Consider the following 21,518-nt stretch of genomic DNA (forward strand, 5'->3'; position numbering starts at 1 on the left):
CATCACATGAACGATCATGACATACCATTATGATCATTAATCAATAAATACACTCATATTGATGATTTAGATGACACACGCGACCAATAAGTACTCACGTGTAAGAGAAAAAGAGAATTGACTAAAAGAAAAAAGAGTAAAAACTCTGCTTACTTAAATTGTGAACTTGGTCGATTAAACTTAAAGAACCTGTCGCAAAGATCACTCTAACAATACCAAATCTTCAATAAAAAAACTAAGAATAAAATAAATAAAACAAAAGATATATAATAAAATAATTTCTAAAGATAATATGTTTTAAAGAAATCGAGTTTAATTATCTAAAGACATTTTCAATTCTAAAATATAATTTTCTAAATCTTTATAATAATAATAACGGGAATAAACTTAGGTTTAACCACAATGAAAATCCTCATGTTTTGTCAACAAATTTAGTAAATATATTTAATTTATTTCTTAAAAAAAATATTTTTAAAAATATTCAAATTAGACAAATAAATAAAGTAATAACTGTTTTCTTATTTATCAGGTAATTATCTATTTTAAGAAATAACTGCAAATAATTTGATCTTAAAGACACATAATAATAATTATTTTAAAATTTATTCAAATTTTAATCGTTCCTTTTTCTTTTTCAAAATAAAAGTATTGTTTTAAAAAGTAGCGATGATAATAATAACAAAACTAAGTCGCTTCTATCAAATAAAAACTATGCATTAATGTTTACATTAATACTATTTAATAGACATTTAATTAAAGCTAAATTATATTAATTGATAGTTAAATAAAAACATATTAGTTCTAATACTTTTATATATATATATATATATATATATATATATATATATATATATATATATATATGTGTGTGTGTGTGTGTCTTATTTTCTTTTCATTTATTTAAATATTTGAAGTGTAAAATATGCAAATGAAACTTTTTAAAATTTAAGATTATTTATAATAATATATATTCGGATTCATCAATTTATATTCGCAATTTCTTTCTAAATTATTCTTTAAGAATAACTAATATTTTCCAAATATAAGATACACCATTTAACTTTTCTACGACCATCTTTTCAATCGTCATTTTTTTAAAATATTTCTTATGTCTAACATACAGATAAAATGTATTTTAAGAAGTTTTAGTTGTTTTATAAATTTATAATCATTACCTTTAATAATGATTCCTATTATATTTTAAATTTTATTTATATGTTTTTACTGGTTATAATAAGTGATAATAATATGATTATTATCTCACAAATCAATTTATGATAATTTCAATATTTAAAGTTAAATTTTAATTCCATATTTTTCTGTTTTCTAATTTATGTTTCAAATTTTAAATTATAAATAATAAAGTTATTTATAAAATTAATATTTAAATTTTATTCCAAAAAATGAAATTTAAAAAATAAAATATTAATTGGATACATAAGATGCATGTTTTTTAATTTATTTAACTATTTTAAGTGTAAACGTATGCAAATAAAAAATTCAAATCTTAAAATTTAAGAAAATAATAATTTGAATATTATTTTTACAATTGAAAGCGATGAATTTATAAATTTTCAAATTTTTAAAACGAAATTTCAATTCCGTATCACTATTTCTGAAATTAATATTTAAATTTGGTTTCAGAGATATAATTTTAAAAAATAAAATATTTTTTTATCATTGAATTTTAAAATATAATTTTAAAAAGTAATTTTTTTTAAATATAAAATATTATTGGTTCTAGAAATATAACACAAGAGTTATCTTGTGTTACAAATAACTAAATGAAGACTTATCTATTCTTCTTTTCCTTTTAAATCCAAATTATATGAAGTCACACATTGCTTGCACTTTAAAAAGAAGGAAGATATATAAATTTTTACAAAAGATAAAACACAGAGAAAAAGAAACAACATATACTACTAAAGGCATAATACAAGCCAAGAAAAACCTATTATATTCTTTTTGAACAAAGGCATATAAAGGAGCCAAGAAATGAGATAATTTCTTTTGGTCATGCATCATGTAATCCTTTTATTCTTTTCATCTTTTGTCATATATTTGTGATCACATCAGACATTATGTTGAATATTTGTAAATTTTACATTGAGTTGTGATATGTATGAAAATTCTAATATGGTTTTGTTTGAGTGAGGCTTGAATTAAGTAATATGACACTTCCTGGGTTAGAAACTTGAAAGTTTAAGGTATTTAAAAGTTTATTAAGTGGGAACTAACTCAAAAATGCCAAATTACTCAATTCAAAGCTCAAAAGAAGTTATGAGTACTAATACATCGTCGAATGACATTGCATCGTCGTCGGGCGCCATTAAGATAGTGGCCACTAACTTGGGGGCACTAGCACCACTTTTGGATCGTTGGGCACACTCAAATTAGCGTTTCCACGGGTTTGTAGAGTTGGTTGCCACTTTTCCAGCACAGGGTGCCACCCTTGTTTCCTAATTTACATCTCTTAAGGAAAATGGGATTCTCATTTTGTTAATCGTTAGATTGACCTAAAATGTTAACAACACGTCCTAAACACATGAATTGTTACTTTGATTGGTGATATCTATGATTTGAGGTCTATAAAAGTTAGCCTTTTGTCATATTTTAGGTTTCTATTTTGTGAAGAACATTCTTATTTGTGGTTTTAGTTTGATCTTATAATAAAAGAATGTATATGATAAATGATATAGGTGTGTGTGTGTGTATATATATATATATATATATATATATATATATATATATATATATATAGGGTTAAATATGTTTTTAGTCCCTAAACTATTGGTCGTTTCTGTTTTCGTCCCTCTTTCAAAATAAAGTACAATTTGGTCCTCATTCTTTTCGAAACTTTGGTTTTAGTCCTCAAAACTTTGGTTTTAGTCCTCCAAATGACGTTAGACACATCAGCACATTTTTAACGGCGTTAGTTTTCGAGGACTAAAAACATATGTTTCGAAAAGAATGAGGACCAAATTGTACCTTATTTTGAAAGATGGACGAAAACCAAAAACGGCCAATAGTTTAGGGACTAAAAACGTATTTAACCCTATATATATATATATATATATATATATATATATATATATATTGTGGTTAATGTATGAAGTTTATTTGAATAAAATGTGGTAAATGTTGAAATACAAAGAATACTTTTGAGAATGAAGACTTGGTGAATATGTCATTTGATGAGGAGGTTATGCATGTTGTGTATTTGAACTGTTAGAGGAAATGTTATTAGATATGAGGAATGTTATATGATATGTAAATTTAGTGTTATACATTTATTATGAACAATTTTTAGATATTACTCTTCTACCCCATGAGATTATTAGACTTAGAAGGAAGGAAGAGGAAATGATGTTCCTATAGTTAGCCTTGGAGTTGTGGATTTCATTTCTAGTATGCTATAGGTGAACTCACTTGAAAAAAATAAATCATGTATCACTTTTGGAATGATAATATTAAAAATTTCATTTACGTGTGACAAATTAAAGCTTTTAAACCTTAAGAATATATAAAAATTCAGATATTAAGTTTAGATCATATGTATGTTAACAATATAAATGAGCATATGAAAATTGTTGTCTTGGATAAAGTTGGTTTAATGTTATTGAAAAATATTATTATATATGAGAATTGTACATGTATGTTTATGTTATAATTAGTTTATTTGTTGGTTTTTGTATTTTTTTGGTTGATCGTTTCTATTACATAAGGTTGTAGGTTGTAGGTTGAAGTTTAAAGTTTTTTTTTTTAAAATAAAAAATGCACATAATTATATGACACGGTGTATTTTAATATTCTTGTTTCATATTTTGGAAGAAGCTATTAATTCATGTGTTTTAAAATTCTTTAAATTTTGTAATAATAAATATTTTATATTTATATGCTTTTGTGCATTTCTTTTACCTAAATAGTTAGATTGTTAATTGTAACATCCCGAAAATACAGTAATAAAACCATATAATAGAGTTGATTACATTTTATAATAAACAGTGCAGTTTTGCACTAATAATAAACGTTAAAAGCCGAACGGCGTTAAGTACAGGATTAATTACAATTTCACAGAAATATGAAAAGTCATAGTCGAACGGTTTTACAAAACCAAATTACCGAACGATCAAAACTAACTAACTATCATCTAAAATAACCGAACGTCCTAAGGTTCGGCCTTGACTTCAACATCCACCAGATTCTCATCTTCAATCACTTCTTCCAACAATGCGTCTCCTTCTACTCACATCCACACGGATGATCATTGCAATTGACAAGACGGACGTACAAGGACAAGACAACACAATGAAAACACAGGGTAAGCTTATGTAATTTAATTCATACATCAACATATAAAATAAACATTCCAACACACAAAAGTAATTCCACAATTATATCAGTACGAAGCCTATCACTAGACTGACCGTCCGGACTGTATGAATCTGTGTAGCTACAGGCGTTCGTGCACCCGGGTGATGTAGTAACTGGGATACCCTCAACAGCTGCCACCCGAGGTTAGCCCTATCAGTCCAAAGTACCCCTAAGGACTAGAACCTCCTGCCGTTTCCACACATGACCTACCCTCCTCTACGTGAGGACGAGTACTCACAAAACATTAGGATAAACTGCCATCAATAGCATAACCACAGTCATACTTTACCAATTACAATATTCAATACATGAGTCGTTCCTCCCCGGAACGCTCGTTCAACTTCACATAATTTCAGTCATAATCATTCTCGATTTCATCTTTCATTATCATTTTTCTCAATCTCCTCTTTCATTTCCAATATGTTTAATTTCATCATTTGCTCTTAGAGCATAAAATACCGAACGTTCGGACCTCTTTGGAACGAGGACGAATGATAAGAACGAGACCGATAAATCTCCCATTTCTGAACAGCATAAGACCGAGAGGGTTACTTTTAGATTTAAGAAATGAACCGAGTACAATAGTGCAATATGTGACGAACGGTATTTACCACGTGAGTCAGTTGAATGAACTGACTCTCTTGAGTTCAAACCAATACTTAAGGAATAAATCAAGTATGGAGGCCCTAGGCCGGATCCAATGCAAGAAGATTAATCAAGATGTTAAGGAACTATATTTAGAATAGTCCACATACGGAAATCCAATGCCAGTAAACGACCAAACATGGTAAAGGAAAAATATTACTGAAGTCGGACGAACGCTATTTTATCAAGATTGATTATACATTAGTACGAGCGCTTGGTATAAGACCGAGCACTACTCAGTACGAGCGCTAGGTGTAAGACCGAGCACTACTTAATACGAGCGCTAGGTGTAAGACCGAGCACTACTTACTACGAGCGCTAGGTGTAAGACCGAGCACTACTAGTCTTAAAGTACGAGGGTATATATACGTTTTACTTTATTTCGGATATCCGGGTACAACTATGCTTGGCCGAACGCTCAAACATAGTGTTCCACATGAGGACGCTCGTTCTCGACTAGAATTCTCTCCAAATGAAAGAATTCCATTTTAAAGCAGTTTACTAGAAAAATCGAACGGTAGAGGACCGTTCGATGACGAATGTACATTTTCATAGTGAGAATTTCATATTCAGATTTTCATTTATTTCCAACTCAAGTTTCAACACATCAGTTCATAACCTTATAACTTCACACCAAGTATCAATTTACATACTTTATAGAATCCATATTAATAATTCATACTCCAAAACGATTACTCATATTCACATTCATGCACTTCATACATATCAACCATCATCATACATATCAACCAGCATGCATCATATCCATTCATTCAAACAACAGACATTCATACAAACAATTGCATACAGATTAAATTAAATAAGCTTCCCTTACCTGGATTTGTGAAAGAACGTCCTACAGACTGCAACTTGGTTCGTCAACTACAACTTCTACCCTCTCGATCACTTAACTCTTCCAACTAAACCGAACCACATGAAAATCAAAAATAACTTAGACTACACCCCTGCATGCAACCAGAACTTGGTTTTGCATGTAACAAAAGAACGCACGACTAAGAGGAGAAACTTACCAGCTCAAACTTGAAACTTGTTCGATTTAAGAGGAAGCTTGGGACGCCGGGAATGATCCTACGGTCTCTGAATGATGATCGGAGAAGAGAAAGATGAGTTACAATAGAGAGAAGGGGAAGTTTCTAGAGAGAAGAAGGAGAAATGGAAAGTCAGAGTTTGGAAGGAGAAGGTGCATGCAGAAGAGAGTGGGCAGGGTTTTCAGAAAAATCATTTTTGTTTACCCCACGTCTAAACAGTCGTGCACTCTCCTGTCGACACCTGCATTCCACTAACTGACTTCCGAATCTTCCATTCTTGACACCTGGCGTTAGTGCGTCAGAGTTTGGGTGCGTTTTTAATGAGTATTGTTTTAGTAGGGATGTGGAGACCGAGATATGAACCTAACAAACCTCAACTGCTCCTTCCTGTGATGCTGTTACTGTGCTAACTCTCCTTCTGTGCTATGCTCTTCGAGGGGAAAATGGGCTGGGTACCTGCAAAGACACTCCGACGCTCAAGTCAGGAAAGGGATGTACTGAATATTTTCATTTCAAAGTGATCTAGAAGAAGAAGAATAATCTCTCTCTTAATTTCTCTTAAGGAAAAACGTACCTTTTTTCTGGTGTGCTTTGCATATTTAAAACAGTAAAATAAACCGTTTACCTGAAAATCCGGTCAGTTACCGAAGTTGACTATTTGGAAGTTGTAACTGCTAGATCGTGTTTGATACTGAGTCAGTTACTCCCGTGATTCGTGGCGTTGGCTAATATTCGTAACTGTTTACTCTTAACCGCTAAATCGTTTACTGTGATATCGCTAATTTAGACATCGCTCATTATATGTCGATCGTCTTGTGTATCGACACAAACATGCGAATTGTCATGCGAACGCTATATGTCGCGACATCACTGGTTGTCGATCGCCAAGTGGTCGACATCAACATGTAAATGTTATGATGTGACCGTCTTAACGATTGGCGTTAAAAAGCGTTCGACATACCTACGATCGTAAGAAGGTTCGGCAAATGGTCGCCCGAGTTACTTGTCGACCGTTGGTTGAATCAAGTATCCTACGGTACATGCCCCCCCGAGTCCGAGTAAACGAGCGCAATATTTGCTTGCGAGTTTTACTAAAGGACGTTGAGTGGTGATTTATTGGGGAAATGATATGCACCGTTTTGACGTTAGAATTTTTAGGGTTTTCCCGCTTTTTTGGGGAAGCGAAGAGACATGAAAAGGCAGCCGTTGGATTAAAACTGATCCTACGGCGCATGACGGTTAACCTTCCTTCCTTCTTCAACACGAATCAGAAAGAGGCTTTCCACTTTTGTTGAAGAATAGAAGTTGGTATTGTGTGCTGTGAGTGAAATCCTCTCTTCAACGCCACCGCTTACGCTGCCACAAGAACTTGCCAGGTAACCCTTAAACCTTCCTTCGTCTTAGTGCGTTTACTGCTGATAATGGAAGAAAAGGGGCGTAATGCCGGTAACGATATACCGGGGCCGTCGTTAACGGCGGAATGCCCTGATATCACCACTGTGCCCTGTGGTGAGGATGCCTTTGTGTATGGGAACGTGTATAGTGAAGGTCCAGAGGAGCGTGTAGCGGCTCCGGCTTGCGGTGATGATTACGCTTGGGCGGCGCGTGAAGTTAGAGAGTTGAACAGTCTGTTTAGGAGTAGGACAGTATTAGAAAATTGGATTGAAAATAGCTGTATATTGAGGACCTTAGGGTATAACACGTGTGTGAAATTGGTAGCTTGCCGGGAAGATGAGAGGGTGTGCCATGGGAGGGAGAATGCTTCCAGCGATTTCTTTTATTGTTATGCTTCCCCGTTTTATGATTTGTATCTGAGATTGCCTTTCACAACCTTCCAAATGGATGTGTTGCGGATCCTGAATGTCGCGCCCAGTCAATTGCATCCCAACAGTTGGGGGTATATGCAGGCGTTTTCCGTGTTGTGTCGGGCATTAGGAATTAGGCCGACTGTAGGATTATTTCTGTACTTATTTAGATGTCGACCAATCGCGAAGAAGGGATGGATATCGTTAATTTCTGAGCCGGGTAATGCGCTGCTAGAGCTTTACCTGCAGTCGTATAGGGGCTTTAAAGAAAAATTCTTTAAAGTGTCGATCCCTGATGTTGGGCGGAGGTACTTTTTCGATGGTGAGGGGAGCCCCAAATTCCCACTGTACTGGATGCAGGATCCGCTGAGGTTCACCTCTTGGCCCGAAGATAAGATGACGATTAAAGAGTTAGAGGCTCTGAATGTGTTGACATCGTTGCCACGCCCCTTTTCTTCCCGTCAGCTTATAAACTGCCTTGAGTTCGATGACGCTGATTCAAGGGTGTTTGGTATGTGTCTTTGCTTGTTATTTTCGTCTGTTGCTTTGTTGTTGTTGACTGTTCTGGGTTGACCTTTGTTTTGCAGAGATAATGGGGAGAAAGGGAAGTGTCAGAAATTGGTTCCACTCTATCGACAACGAGAAGGTTGAAGGTGACCTTCCAGGGTCGTCATCAAAACGTACACAGGGTCAACAGTGTGCGCAAGTTCAACCAACTGGTCCTGTCGTGCTTTCGGTTTCGACAGATGAAACAACGGTTGCCGAAGAGCAACCCTTGGTGCGAAAAAGGAGAGGGAAAGTGGTCGACCCTAGTGGCGTTGTGTCGAAGAAGAGGAAGGAGACCGCAGATGAGACAGAGCGTCCCCTTCCACTCGGCGTATGGGACCCCTCCTTCACGTTGAGCCAAAAGGTCGATCTCAACCTGGACAACTCGGAGAAGAGGGTGGTAGAGAACATGACTGAGCAACAAATGGCCGACGCCATGTTGGAAATGACAACTCGCACACAGATGCTTGCTTGACATATTGCATATGCCTCTGATAGAGGTACGCTGCGGGTTGAACTGGACAAGGCGCGTACTCAGCTGAAGGAGCTTACTGAGGCTCATGCCCTCTGTGATTCAAAGCAGAAAAGGTCAGAGCAACTATTAAGAGAAGTTGATGTGCTGCTGACTAATGCCCGAAACGCCGGCCTGGCTATGAGAAAGGAGCGCGATCAAGCGTTGTACGAGCTGGAACAGGCCAAGAAGACAGTGGCGGCATTGACCAAGGAAAGGAATGACGTGCGGGCGGAAGCAATGGAAAAACAAGAACTGATAGAAGAACTGAAGGGGGCGGTAGTTATTGAACATACCCGGGGCTTCCGGAAGGCTTTGCGTCAGGTCGGACATTTGCTTGATGTGTCGACCGAGGGAGTGGATTTTGACGTGCGAAAGGACGTGTATGAAGGCCAGCTGAAACCTCTTAGCGAAATTCCTGAAGATGCCTTTATGGAAGCGGAAGGGGATGAAGAAGAAGAAGCGGTCACGGAGGATGAGCATGATGGAGCGGTCGCCGTGGATGAACCGGCTGTGGAGACGGTCGGGGATGCTGCTGGCGACTCGCCTAAGATTGTAATAGATTAGGATATTTCATGGGGATGTAATTACAAACATAAGTGTTTTTGAACTTTTGATGATTTTTGAATGTTTGAACTAGGCCTTGTTGAATTCTTTGAATGTTGAGCTATGATGCTTTTGAATTTTGAGCTTTGATGATTGTTTAAGTGTTCGTGGATTTTGTGAATCTTCCCTGTAACGACGTACGTGTTGAGCATTCGTCTAAATGAACGAACGTCGAAGACGATGATCGACTAAGAAGATGATATCTTAAGTGTCGATGTCGAGTGTGTTAATAGCGCCGTGTGCGACCGTCGAGGGTGAGGGTCGAATAGGGGAATACTGGGTGTTCCAGGGAGAACATCTACTAGAGGGAGTGTATCCCGAGCGGACTGGGTGTTCAAGGGAGAACATCTACCAGTGGGAGTGTATCCCGAATGGACTAGGTGTTCAAGGAAGAACATCTACCAGTGGGAGTGTATCTCGAATGGACTGGGTGTTCAAGGAAGAACATCTACCAGATGGAGTGTTTCCAATTCGTTCGGATGTGGACGCGCCTGAGGCGATCGACGACAACCCTGAGACTCGACATGCGAGAAATTATAAATGAAATGAAGTAATAATAATAGTGAAATATACTTTTTATTGGAAACTGAGATGAATAATGTCTCAAGAATAAAAATGAATGCTAACTAAATTAATATTTAAGATGAGTGACATTCCATGTGTTGGGAACTGGTTGTCCGTCGAGGAGTTGGAGGCGGTATGCACCATTCGCCATGTCCTCGATGATGTGGAAGGGTCCCTCCCAGTTGGCTGCGAGCTTGCCGTGCGCTCGGTTCTTCCTGGCCTCTCCCCGTTTTCGCCACACTAGATCGCCGCTTTTGAACGCTCTTGGTTTGACCTTGGTGTTGTAACGGCGAGATAGCATTAGCTTCTGCGCCTCTGCACGGACGGTAGCGACCTCTCGACGCTCAGGAAGGATGTCGAGATTCATCCGTAACTGTTCCTCGTTAAGCGTCATATAAGTGATATTTCGTCTTAACAAGGGTTCACCGACCTCGACTGGGAGCATGACATCAGTGCCATAAGTCAGGTTGAATGGTGTGTCCCCTGTGGATCCGTGTGGAGTGCACCGGTACGCCCACAAGACCTCGGGTAGCTCTTCCACCCACAAACCTTTGGCGTCGCCGAGTCGCTTCTTTAACTCGGTAAGTATGGCTTTGTTTGCGGCCTCGGCTTGTCCGTTTGTTTGAGGATGCTCGACCGAGGAGGTGACATGTTTGATGCCAAGGCTGCTGAGGAATTCCTCCAGTTTTCGCTCGACGAACTGGCGATCGTTGTCGGTAATGATCTTCTGTGGTAGACCGAACCGACAGATCAGGCGCCAGATGAACTTCTGCACTCGTTGAGCACTGATGACGGACAATGGTTCGGCTTCTATCCATTTGGTGAAATAGTCGACCACCACAAGGAGGAACTTGTTCTGTGCTTTGGCAAGGGGTAACGGTCCAACTATGTCGAGACCCCATTGAGCGAACGGCCAGGGAGAAACGATACCATGCAAGTCTTCGGGAGGTGCGTGGATGTCGTGACCGTGGGCCTGACAGGAGATACATTTCTTGACGAACGTCTCACGATCTTGGTCGATCGTGGGCTAGTAATATCCTGCTCGAAGTATGTGCGCTCTGAGGGTCCGCTTACCCGAATGAAACCCGCATATCCCGGTGTGCAGCTCGTGCAAGACATAGTCGGCTTCATCCTCTGAGATGCATTTCAATAGGGGAGTACTGTGGCCGCGGCGGTATAGGTCGTCGCCTATGCACAAGAAACGTGCAATGCGTTTTGAATCAGTCACAGTAATGCTTTCTCCTTGCTCCTGCTTCATCATTAGATCCTTGATCTTCTGTCGCCAATCTGTTGCTGGTGTTGACACATCGGTGACGAAAGCCTCGACGACTGGATAGTCGAGTGTCATCTTAATGATTGAGGATAACTGCGCTCTCTCCTTAGAGTGAGTTAACTTAGACAAGAGATCTGCTCTCGCGTTTTGGTCCCTGGGTACATGGACGACGCTAACCTTGGGGAAGTTTTGAAGTAGGGTCTGAGCTTTGTGGAAATAGCGTAGCAACTGATTATCCTTAACCTGATAAGTTTCGTTCACGTGGCCGACCACCAACTTTGAATCCATCCTACACTCTAGACGAGCGACCATGAACTCTTTGGCCAATGATAGACCAACAATCAAGGCTTCGTACTCGGCCTGGTTGTTGCTGGCAGGAAACTTGAATGTGATGGCTTGCTCTATGACTAAACCATCTGGTCCTTCTAGGACAACACCGGCTCCTCCCCCGCTTCTGTCTGAGGATCCGTCCACGCTGAGGAGCCACTTTGGTGTCGAGTCCTCAGGTGCGGGCATTAACTCAGCTGCAAAGTTTGCCAAATGTTGACCCTTAACAGATCCCCGCGGCTCGTAACGAAGACCAAACTCTCAAAGTTCCACTGACCAAGAAACCATCCGTCCTGCTAAATTGGGCTTGCGGTGGATTTTGGCAATCGGGTGATCGGTGCGGACTACCACTTGATGGCTCTGGAAATACGGTCGGAGTCGACGCGAAGCCATGAGCAGGGCTAGAGCGACTTTCTCGATTCGAGAATATCTTTCTTCCGCCCCCTGCAGCATACGGCTGATGAAGTATATTAACTTGAGGGAGGGTGCCTTTTGTATCAAGGCAGCACTGACAGCATGGTGGGATGCTGCGATATATAGCTGTAAGTCGGATCCAGCGTCCGATCTAGCCATAATTGGAGGGCTGGTGAGAATGTGCTTGACAGTGTTGAATGCTGTTTCGCAATCATCGTCCCAGTGTCGTGTGGTACCCTTCTTCATGTTCTTTAGGATGGGCTTGATGTGTTCGGCTAGCTTCGGAATGAAGCGAGACAGGGCTGTGAGTCTACCCACTAGACGTTGTACCTCCCTTAGAGTTTTTGGAGCAGCCATGTCGAGTACGGCTTTGCACTTGTCGGGGTTAGCTTCGATGCCTCGACGCGTAAGCATGAAACCCAAAAACTTACCCGTCGGGACTCCGAAGGTACATTTGGAAGGGTTAAGCCGCATGCTGTATCTTTTGATTTGGCCGAACACTTCCTTTAAATCCCGCAAATGTTGCTCCATAGAATGGCTCCGAATGACCATGTCGTGGACATAAACATCCATGCATCGTCCTATCTGATGATGGAAAACTTTATCCATGAGGCGTTGGTATGTAGCCTCGGCATTCTTCAAGCCGAACGACATTACTTCATAACAGTAATTGGCGCGTTCGGTAATGAAAGCTGTCTTGCTCTGATCAGGTGCGTACATGGGGATTTGGTTGTATCCCGAGTATGCGTCGAGGAAGCTGAGTATAACATGGCTGGAAGCTCCGTCTACCAACCGATCGATGTTAGGCAAGGGATATGAGTCTTTAGGGCATGCTTTGTTGAGATCGATGAAGTCGACACACATTCTCCACTGGCCGTTCGACTTCTTGACCATGACTACGTTCGACAACCACGTAGTGTAAGTCAACTCCCTAATGAACTGGACGTTCATCAACTTCTCGACTTCGACTTGAATGGCCTTGCGTTTCTCTTCTCCGAACCGTCGCTTCTTTTGCGCGACAGGTCGTGCCTCTCGGAAGATAGACAATTTGTGGGCCATGACTCCGGGGTGGATTTCTGGCATATCAGCGGCCGTCCACGCGAACAAGTCCGTGTTGGTTCGCAGCATACGTCCTAGATCCTGTTCGTCATTCAAAGCGAGGTCCCCGCCAATGGTTGTGGTTTTGGACGCGTTCGCTGTCAATGAAAGGGATTTGACATCGCCTTGCGGATGGAGACGTTCGTCTACATTGATTCGGGGGTCCAATTCGACCGCCGCTGTTTCAGCTCCTCTCGCCCTTTTGGTTGGTACGAAAGGGGTGACTTTAAGCCCGGCAACATAACATTGTCGAGCCGTTCGCTGATCCGCCCTGACAGTGCAAATAGTGCCGCGCTCTGTAGGAAACTTCATGGCCAGGTGAGGGGTGGACACGATAGCTCCAAATGCATTCAAACAAGGCCGCACTAACAAGGCGTTGTATGATGTATTGGCTTCGACCAACAGAAAACTGACTCTAAGTTCTGGTGTCTCCCGACTTGTTCCGAGCCGCGTTCGTAGGTCGAGATACCCCGGGTGTCGACTCTTTCCCCTGAAAAGCCTACAATTTGTTCGTTGAAAGGGGCGATGAGGTCCTTGGATAGATCCATCTTTTTGAAGGTGGACCAATACAGGATGTTGATCGAACTTCCCTGATCGACGAGAACCTTGCTGACGTCGTACCGAGCTATATTGGCAGTGATGACCATGGGGTCATCATGATCAGGGTCTGGCGCATGGAAATCTGCATTGGTGAACGTGATATCAGGGATCGACCAAGGCTGTCGATCGACCATGTGCACCGACTTTAGCTGCCTCAGATGTCGCTTCCTGGCGAAAGATGACACTTCCCCCCGGCGAAACCACCCGATATGGTGTCGATTCGGCCTCGAACTGAACGTTCTCTCTCTGTCCGCCGGGGTTGGCTGCGCAATCGCCTGCGGCGTCGGTCATCTCTAGGAGGTGATCGGTCGGGACTCCGTCTGGAGGAGTCCTTACGATGAGGAGTTGCAGCTCTAGTGGAGATTCTATCCTTGACGTAGTTCTGGAGGTAGCCTGCTCGGATGAGCCGCTCGAGTTCGTCCTTCACCATGTTGCATTCTTCTGTGTCATGCCCATGGTTCATGTGAAACCGACAAACTTTGCTACTGTCAGCGTTCTTTAGAGTAGCCTTTCGCCGCACGGTTAAGAGTTCGACGTGCAAAGCCTCTTCGAGCACCTTTGCTCTCGTTGCGTTGAGGGTCGTGTAACGATCGTACTTAGACGTCCACCCTGACTCTTTACGGGGTGTTCGGTCTGATTTATAGTCGTTGGTCGATCGCTTTGCGGGTTTCTTTGCATCGTGATTGGGGTTATCCTACTGTTGTTTCTTTCTAGAATTCCGGAGATCTTCGATGCGGATGAACTTTGCAATTGTGGATTGCAGTTCTTCCATAGATGCTGGCGGGTCAGCATATAATTGTTCCGCAAAATACCCCGGCCTTAAGCACGAAGGTAGATTGCTGATGATGAAGGTGTGGTCGATATCTTTCACACGCCGGGCCGTCTCGTTGTACCGTTGCATGAAAGCCTTTAGGGTTTCATCCTTCTCCTGCTTAGTATTCACAAGCTCAGCAGTAGTCATCTCCGGTCTTCTGTTTGTCGCGTACTGCTTTCGGAACAGAGTTTCGATTGTTGCGAAACAGTCTACTGAATTTCGTGGAAGAGTGTGGAACCATTCCAGGGCCTCATCCTTAAGGGATAAGGAGAAAGCTCTGCAAATGACGGGGTCGTTGTCTGTGTAGAACACCATGGCGTCTATAAAGTTGCGCAGGTGGTTGTCGGGATCGGCGGAGCCATCATAACGTTCTAACGCTGGGGGAGGTTTATCTGGCATATGCGCTTGCATGATGGCCTCCGTGAATGGGAGCAGGTTGGAGAGGCGTATGGAAGTAGGCCCCTTCCTCCCCCTGTCGAAAGGGTCAGACAGTCCTCCATGATGGCTCCCTTCATTATCGTCTTGCCGATTTGAGGCTGACAATTCTGGCGGTGGGCGCTGCGCCCTTAGTGCCGCCAGCTCCTCAGCCTGCTTGCGTTGGAGCTCTTGCTGCTCCCGTATAGTTTGTGCTTGTGCCTCAATTTGTGTCTGCAACTGCTTGATCAAATCGCGAGTGTTGAAGTCTTCCATTGCTCCGGTGGTCGTCGTTGGGATATCAAATCTCGGCCCCACGGTGGGCGCCAAAATGTTTCAGTAGGGATGTGGAGACCGAGATACGAACCTAACAAACCTCAACTGCTCCTTCCTGCGATGCTGTTACTGTGCTAACTCTCCTTCTGTGCTATGCTCTCCGAGGGGAAAATGAGCTGGGTACCTGCAAAGGCACTCCGACGCTCAAGTCAGGAAAGGGATGTAGTGAATATTTTCAGTTCAAAGTGATCTAGAAGAAGAAGAATAATCTCTCTCTTAATTTCTCTTAAGGAAAATCATACATTTTTTCTGGTGTGCTTTGCATATTTAAAACAGTAAAATAAACCGTTTACCGGAAAATCCGGTCAGTTACCGAAGTTGACTATTTGGAAGTTGTAACTGCTAGATCGTGTTTGATACTGAGTCAGTTACTCCCGTGATTCGTGGCGTTGGCTAATATTCGTAACTGTTTACTCTTAACCGCTAAACTGTTTACTGTGATATCGCTAATTTAGACATCGCTCATTATATGTCGATCGTCTTGTGTATCGACACAAACATGTGAATTGTCATGCGAACGCTATATGTCGCGACATCACTGGTTGTCGATCGCCAAGTGGTCGACATCAACATGTAAATGTTATGATGTGACTGTCTTAACGATTGGCATTAAAAAGCGTTCGACATACTTACGATCGTGACATTACGATCGTAAGAAGGTTTGGCAAATGGTCGCCCGGGTTACTTGTCGACCGTTGGTTGAATCAGGTATCCTACGGTACAAGTATGAGCAGAGGTTTTGGGTGCATTAAATGAGATTAAACATGTGGGGTTTGGATGCATTAAATGGCCTGACATTAATACTGAACTTTGAATTATCTAACAGTAGAAATATTTTATTTTTTTAACTGTTAGAAAAAGTTTGCCGATTGAACAACTTTAAACTTGATGCTTTTAGGTTAAAAAAATACTTTTAATTTCAATTAGTTATATTAATGTTTACATTCTAATAATCAAGTTATTCTTTATTTGTATGAATAAAAGAAAAATTAAAGATCATATTAAATACTCACGAGATACTTTTGCAGAAAAAACAAGTTTCAACTACCAACATTTTAAATTTAAAAATGAGAAACACGCATGTTTTTGCCAAAATAAAACTATAATGTTGTGTTGTGACATCCCACCACGTTGTTTCTTCACCAAGCGGGTAAATACCTTTTACGAGGAACTTTTTTTTATTAATACATTTTAAAAATACTTGTTAGGGTTAATTTTCTTTTTATTTTCCTTTTCCTTTTATTTATTTGATTAAATTTGGTTTAATAATCGAATTTCTAAATTTTAAAAATAACATAATGGGACTTTTAGTTTGTTAAAATTGATTTAATTAGTTATAAATTACATTATATGGAAATTAAAATTGTTAATATGTATTTATTAATGATTTCTCTATTAATTGGATGGAAAATAGCGAATCTTGATGGAATTTTCAATAAATGGAAAAATAAATAAGTAAGGAGGTAAAAAGTGATTAAGTTTATTTTTAATGTACATTTAATAAAATAAATAACCAATTCGATCATTAAATTTGTCAAACACATAGTAATTTAGTCTTTTGTAAATAAAAAACTTATTTCATTTCATAAATGTGGAAAAAGACACGTAGTTAAATTATATTATTAGTTTTTTTAAGGGTGACGATATGGACGAATGGGATTATTTTATATTAGATTATAAATAAAAAACTCTATTACTCTATTTTGATAGGTTAGTAATTTAATAAAATATCTTATCCATTAATAAAAAAATATAACCCATTTAGTAATTTTTTTCTGGATTAAATCCATTCATTAAAATAGTTTTGAAAAGAATTCGAAAGTAAATTTGTAAAACAAAACTTTAAAATAATACTTTTGGAAATATTTTATAAGGGAAGCTTAAGAAAAATTTAACTATGAAAAATTTGGTTAGATTGATCATCTATAAATAAAGCGGATAGATTTGATTTAATTTTATAAGATTCTTATTTTATACTTTTTATCAGACGAATTTACTTGTGGATGGAGAAATTAAGGAAAATGATATTTGAACAACCTGTTTTGATAACATTTAGAGACTGGACGCGTGTCTAAATGTGACTGGTGTAGGTGGATTTTTTTTTTAAATGAAAGAATGATGTGACAATGAAAGAATTGGGGGCAGATTCAAAATGTAGGGTTTTTTCGAAAAATTTGAGATTCAAATATTTTTAGAGAGAGAAGATAGAGAACATTTCATAGAGCACCTTCTCACCTTCGAACCAGCCACCACAACTCTCGCCGGAAACCCGCTGCCCGTAGACGTTGCTGTTTTCCCTCCATCCAGTGCCGCCGCAGTGCCGCCAGTGTCCGTCGTCTTCCACCCAGCCAGGCAGGTCGGATTGTGGGTCGCCGCAGCTTCGGCGTTGGCAGACGAACCAAAGACGACATCGTCTTCCCTCCGGCCCAACCAACCAAGGGCTCGTTTTGAGTATCGATTCCTCCCACCCGCTTCCTTCCCTGTGCCGGACCCTTGCGGTGGCCGCCGGAGCATCGCCGTCGCCGGAGTGTCGCCTGAACGGAAGGAATCGCCGGTGTGGAACTATTGTCCGAACCCGTGACCGACGAAGTGTCGAGCGTCACAATCCTTTGTGTGTAGGTGTATGGCTAAGTACAATTGGAGCATTTTAGTTTTTCAGTACTTTGTTGAAAGTGTGTGTAGTGCTTCAACAACAATGAAGAATGAAACAAGCAAAAGCCATATTCATGTTCAAGGATGTGCTTACCTGTTGCAGGTACATGTTTGTTATGTAATTGCTAATCAAAGACAATGATTCGTTATTGTTTTCATCATTTTTATTGTCATTGTTGATGGATTAAAAGTTTGCAGGTATGGTTTTGTCACCATTTTGTGACATCGAAGTTCATTTATAGTACACGGGTAACAAAATTCCCAAGGTTGTTGAACTGGATTGATATGAATATTGGGGATAAGTTTATCAAAACTGCTTTGGCAAAGGGATTGGTGAGTAGTTGTTGATTAGACGAATGTGTTGGTGCAAAGTAATTTATGATTTGTGTTTTTATGAAATAAAAATTGTTAATGACATTGCAGGTTGTTATTGATGTTGGTGTGTCCAAAGAGGAGCTTCGTTATGGTATGGTGAAAGACGCTTGTGAGAAATTTGGTATTCCATTTAAGAAGCAAAATAGAGGAGATAAGGAAAAATTAATTTCTGTTGTACAAGAACAAACACGGGTTATTGCGGACATGCAAAGTAGTATTAACGATTTAAGAAAGTTGGTTAAAGCAAAAAATGAAGATAAGAATAAATATTTTGTGGAAGAACCGTTGTGGGGAAGTGAAGATTGTTGTCAAAGTACACCGGTTCAACATGAGCAGCAAACCCCGGTGTTTGAAGGTGGTTTTGAAATGCAACAAAACACAATGTATGATCGTATGAAAACGCAACCCTGAATACGGCTTAAGAATGTCGTAAAAAGAAATCCTTATACTGTAGATGGTAGAAGAAAACAATGAGTACTTTAATAAGTTGTATTACATTAGGAATTTAAGTTTTAGATAATGATATGATGTTTGGAATCCTGTTGAAAAAGTTGGTTGAATTTTGAAAACATTGGAATCCTTTTTTGAATTGTCATGATTTGATTTTTGTTGTCTATAATGGTTTATGACAGAACCAGAGAGTTGAAATGAAGTGGGATGAACATGAAATAAACTTATTTGAAATGAAGTTTGTATGTTATTGATGGTGAATTTGAGGCATGACTTTGGAGTTTTTGTCATGGTTGTTGAAAGAAATTAGGTTTTGGAATTGGTTCTTATTTGTTACACCGGAAATCATAACAAACAAATTAAATTGAAATATATTGTTGGTCATACACTATCATTGTTCAAACTGAACATTACAAATTGATTAAGTCGATGTTGAACTCAGGTAACTTGGAATCAATTATGTATGAATTTGTAAGTAATTTGGAATCAATTATGTACGAATTTATTAACAAATTTGTGGCACATAAACCAGAAATGGTAACACTATAGGTGAAAGACCAGAACTGGTACCAATGGCTAAATAAGTGGGTACTTGGGTATAACGTTTTGCACAGAAAGGCCAACTTGGTACACCACACTCATTTTGGGGTGCCTAATGTTTTCTCGCTCATTTGTTCTATTTCTGAGTAATTTCGAAACAATTATTTAGGAATTTATTAACAAATTCGTGCCACAGAAAGCACAATTGGTAACGCTCCAGGTGCAGGACCAGAACTGGTACCAATGACTAAATAAGTAGGTACTTGGGTATAACTTTTTGCACAGAAAGGCCAACTTGGTACACCACACTTATTTTAGGGTGCCTAATGTCTTCTCGATCATTTGTTCCATTTCTGAGTAATTTCGAAACAAATATTTAGGAATTTATTAACAAATTCGTGGCACATAAACCATAAATGGTAACGCTACAGGTGCAGGACCAGAACTGGTACCAATGGCTAAATAAGTGGGTACTTAGGTATAACTTTTTGCACAGAAAGGCCAACTTGGTACACCACACTCATTTTCGGGTGCCTAATGTCTTCTCGTTCATTTGTTGTATTTCTGAGTAATTTGGAAACAATTATTTAGGAATTTATTAACACATTTGTGGCACAGAAACCACAATGGCTAACGCTCTAGGTGCAGGACCAGAACTGGTAGCAAAGGCTAAATAAGCGGGTACTTTGGTATAACTATTTGCACAGAAAGGCCAACTTGGTACACCACACTTATTGTGGGGTGCCTAATGTCTTCTCGCTCATTTGTTCTATTTCTGAGTAATTTCGAAACAATTATTTAGGAATTTATTAACAAATTCGTGCCACAGAAAGCACAATTGGTAATGCTCCGGGTGCAGGACCAGAACTGGTACCAAAGGCTAAATAAGTGGGTACTTGGGTATAACTTGTTGCACAGAAAGGCCAACTTGGTACACCACACTCATTTTTGCCTAATGTCTTCTCGCGCATTTGTTGTATTTCTGAGTAATTTAGAAACAATTATTTAGGAATTTATTAACACATTCGTGGCACAAAAACCACAATGGCTAACGCTCCAGGTGCAGGACCAGAACTGGTACCAAAGGCTAAATAAGCGGGTACTTGGGTATAACTATTTGTACAAAAGGCCAACTGGGTACTTGGGTAAAACGTTTTGCACATGAAAGTCAATTAAGTACAACAAACTGAATTTCAACTGCCAAATATATTTCTCAACAATTTCTAAAATTAGATTTGATGTGCAACCAATACATAAATATGAAATGTAACAACAAGTGTTCTTTCATCAATAATCCCCAACATTCTACAAAATGCCTAAATCTTGCAACACTTGATTCCTCCGCACGTTGTCCACATCCAAAATCCATTGACAAACATATTGCTCCCTAACTTGTTGTAGTTCTTCCTACAAAGACAGTAATGCACAAAACATGAATCAAATGCAACATTTGTATGAAAGATCCAGAATATATAAATTTTTACAGCTTACAATTGTGTAACTAGGCATTGTGTTTCTTTCATATTTCTCAATGTCATCCCACAACTCCATAATTTTCAAAACAATTATTCCACAATCAACTACAACAAAACAAGTCCAACAACGCAAGTATATATTTAACATATCAATTGTACAATAAAATATTATATTTACAAAAATCAACATTACAAACATACTTGTTTGGTTGGATTGGAGTATGCAAGTGTTGTACCTCCAATGATGGTTTCTGGTCTTCCGAACAATTCAACAAATGTCCAAAAAGCAATGCAAGATTATGTGCCTGGAAAACAACATACTCCCCTTATAAATTTGTAATTACAAAGTAAACATCAATTACTACACATACAATTGTTACCAATAAGGAGTATTGGTAAATCTTGAAGAAATTTGTTTTGATGATGCTACAAGAAGTTTTAGTTGCAGAAGATATTAGAATTAGTTAAAAGCAATTTGTAGAAATTAAATGTAGTAGGAAATTCTTGTAAACCTTGTAAACTTACATTTTTAACTATAATAATCGATTATGATGAAGCAATAATCGATTATCACAAGTCATACTTGAATAATCGATTATCACTTCTTATAATCGATTATCACATTTTCGAAAACCTATAACGGACTTGAA

Source organism: Vigna umbellata, chromosome 3 (genome assembly GCF_029865625.1).
Source record: "Vigna umbellata cultivar VRB3 chromosome 3, Vumbellata_1.0, whole genome shotgun sequence".
Taxonomy (NCBI): domain Eukaryota; kingdom Viridiplantae; phylum Streptophyta; class Magnoliopsida; order Fabales; family Fabaceae; genus Vigna; species Vigna umbellata.